The sequence below is a fragment of the Crocodylus porosus genome, unplaced genomic scaffold (assembly GCF_001723895.1).
Source record: "Crocodylus porosus isolate Cpor-Errol unplaced genomic scaffold, CroPor_comp1, whole genome shotgun sequence".
Classification (NCBI taxonomy): Eukaryota; Metazoa; Chordata; order Crocodylia; family Crocodylidae; genus Crocodylus; species Crocodylus porosus.
This window is the reverse complement of record NW_017728914.1, coordinates 27,713,846-27,717,561: the sequence shown is the minus strand read 5'-3', so window position 1 is coordinate 27,717,561 and position 3,716 is coordinate 27,713,846.

The following is a 3,716-nucleotide window of genomic DNA, read 5'->3' as shown; positions in this document are numbered from 1 at the left end:
CTGCATAGTCTGACACTCGGGGAAACTCAGCTGGTCAAAAAGAGACTGGCAAGTGAGATCTGGTTTTGCTTTCAGATGGGCTGATAGTTTGCCTTCAGCTGTTACTTTAGAGTCTCTCATGTATACCCAGAATCTGGCACATCCCTTCTTCACGTTATTCTACTGTCACAGCAAGAGGAGCTTTTAAGGGAGGGATAAAATGTAAATGTTGAGATACAGAGAAAAGAAAGGGAAAGTTAAATGCAAAGGAGGAGGGCAAATCTGAACATGGAAAGGTGAAACACATACATACACACACATGTGTATGTGTGTGTACAGCTTACAGCACAACTGATATATAGATAGATAGATATAGATATAGATTAGTAAGATGAGTTTGAGTTATAACAGCAAGGAAAGATTTCACCTGACTCAGGAAAAGGTAGAAGAGCCCGCCTGGATATCTTCCATTGTGTAAAGGTAATTGGGAGCCAAGTACATAGAAAAGGAAGGGTAGAGGAAACAAACAGTAGGTTGAAAAGTGATAGGTCAAAGATGGGCATAGTAATAAGGAAGGAATAGTGAAAGCCACATCTATAGAGGAAAAAAATCAAGGCTGCATATATGCTCCTGGTGAAAATATTTTGTTCAGTTTAGATTATTGAAGTAAGCTAAGGGTGAATTGGGGTACTTGGGGTTTACAGTGATATCACTGAGCACAGACTTTAGCACTGCCCTAGGATTTCAGTTAATTCTTATGCGGTTGTGAATATATGAATGAGACAAGAAGATGCAGTCTTGAAGCAACAGTCAGCTTGATGGTGGGAATATAAAAAAAAAAAAAAAAAGAAAGGTGGGACAAGAGCAATTGAGTGGACTACCTAATGTGGAAAGTCATTATTGAGTTTGAAACAAGTTCCTGATACAAAAGAACTACTGTTGCCTTAGGTGGCTTGTTGTTAAGCACTTTGGAGAGATTTGGGTATGTCTCAGCATCTGTTGATTATTTGATCATCAAGTCTATTGCAGCTTTTGAATGAAAACGAAGCAAAGATAACTTTGAGAGATTAATAGAGCTGGTGAAAGCTTCTATACCTTATCTGAAAGACTTTTTTGTCATTGTATTATGAGAAAACAGGTTGTTTTAATTCTCCTATCTAACGGTCCCTTTTGCCGATGACTTGCATGCTGCATAAGTGTGAATTTAGTAAAATTGGCATGCAATCAATATTTGTTTCGATGTTCTTTTCCTGCTTATGTAACAGATACTTATCTGGGCTTTGTGACCTAAATGGTCTGAAAACCTTGAGCTGCCAAGCACAAAACTTTGAGGTTGGTCCTTAGACTCTAAATGTGATGGCCCTAAACTACCGTAGAGTCAATGGAACCAACACACTAAATTAGTCTCATTTTGAGACCTAGTTGAGTTGTGCAATTCAGAGATACCATCGTGCTTGGCAGCACCCCATGAATAAATGTCAGTCTAATTTTGTTCCTTTTAATCAAAAACAGTCAGTGGTACTGCCAGGACTCAGTCAAATCACCCTAAATGTTAGGCTTGCAGAGTGAAAAAAACAGAGTGAATAAAATAGAATAGCTGCCGTCAGTGAAGGACACCTGGGAAGATTTTTCCAAACAATTACATATTGTATTAATGTATTTGTTTATTATAATTAATTTACTGTTATTCATTCTTAATACAGTTATTGTAAAGCAGGAGTGAGGCAGGGGCTTAGCAGCGCTATTCAGCTTACCTGAAGCAATGTGCAGATACAGGACATTTTTACACATGCTGTGGGAGGCATGGGGGGGATGCTTTAATTAGCAAGCCGTGCTAATTAAAAGCACCCGATTGTCACGTGCATCAGCATCCCTGCACTGAAAAAATGGTGGCAGGACACTTTGAACTAAAGCTCGTTCAAGGAGCTTTAGCTGAAAGCGCCCCACTGCCATTTTTCAGCGTGGAGACGCCGATACACGTGACTCTAGAGTCTGCTGGAGCACATTCATTTCCATGCTCCAGCAGCCTTGATTAATCGATTTTCCTCCGATGCACTGGATTTCCAGCGTGTTTGAGCAGGCTCCTTGCACCTGTATAGGAGCCCATAGTGTTGGGGGGGAGGGTTGGTAAGCATCCCTTGTGCTTGAGGATGCCACTCTGGAGCACAGTAAGTTTACTGTGTGAACATGGCTATAGGTACCACATCAGAGGTGAAGCTTGAAGTGGGGTTTCAAGAGGATAACACAGTGACTTGGGATTTTATCAGGTCACCTTTCCCCCACCCACACAAGGGGCTAAGTGTGAGGAAGTAGATGCCTGAGGGAAAAGCTGCTTGATGCAGGGTAAAGACACAGCTGGGGCAGCTGTCATAATGAGTTAGTACGATCAGCTGCATATAGTCAGGCAAGTCCGAGTTACCAAAGGCCTCAAAGGTGATGACAGAAAATTTGCATCTAATGTGGAGGTGAAGGGGAAGCCACTGGAAGGAATCAGAGGAAGCTGACATGATCAGAGCAACAAGCCAAAATGATTTTAGTATCAGCAGGCAAATAGAGCTAAGTGGAACAAAGCAGCAGTGCTGAAGCCTAGAAAGGGAGGTGCAGCAGCGACACCAGGCACTACAGAGGTGGCTGCACCCCTCTGCTCTCAGCCACCTTTCCTTCCTCCTCCCACCCCCCAAAACAGTGGAAATTTCCTTTCCCCTTTGTGCTCAAAGGCATGTTCCCTCCCCTTCCCATATTCCCCGCCTCCTGCTGCTAGGTTCAGCTGAGCTGGAAAAGGGGCCCAGACAGCAGCAGGGGGGATGGGTGAGGGTTTTCCTTCCCTATGCCTACTCCCAGGAAACTGGGTAGGGCGGGAGAACCCACTCTTTCTCTGTGGTGTTGCTGGCTGGAGTGGGTAGAAATGGCTCTGAAGTTTTCTCTGCACTTGGGATAGAAGGGAAAGCATGAGCAGCAGCGGGCAGGGGACTGATGCAAGGGGAGGAGAGAGGAGGGGGTGTGACTGAGCACAAAGTGGGGAAGGGAAAGGGGATTTTCACCTTTGTTAGGGACTTTAGAAAGTCCCTAGAGGCTCCTGCAGTATGTTCTGATCCAAACAAGGGGGTGCAGCTGCACCACTGCACCCCCCTCTAGATTTGCCCTTCATTATCCACTAACCCATTTTATTCTGCTCTTGTCTTTTGAGATCTGGGATTAAATTCACTGGATTAGGAGGCTTCAGTTGCCTTGTCTCTGCCACTTAACTCCCATCTAACCTTGAGCAAGTCACTTTTGTCTCTTTGCCTTGGTTTGTCCATCTGCAGAATCACTATAATGACATCAACTTTCCTTTGAACACATTGTGAGACCTGTTGCTTAAAATTAGTAAGAATGATTTGTTGCATACATAAAAAATACCAAATAAATAAATAAATTCCAGTAACCATAACCACTACAAAAAAACCAAGAAGATTTATGAGAAGGGCTTGGAAACTGAATGGCCTATTTTGTAAATGAAAGTTGCCCCCTCTAAATTAGAGAGAGAGGTACATCTGAGTGGGCAGTTTTATGAGTGAGGCTGGGGTTGCTGTTTCATAGATTTCATAGATTTCATAGACATCAGGGCTGGAAGGGACCTCAGGAGATCCTCGAGTCCAGCCCCCTTGCCCAAAGGGCAGGAAGTCAGCTGGGGTCATAGGATCCCAGCAAGATAAGCATCCAATTTACTCCTGAAGGTGTTCAATGTAGGTGCTTGA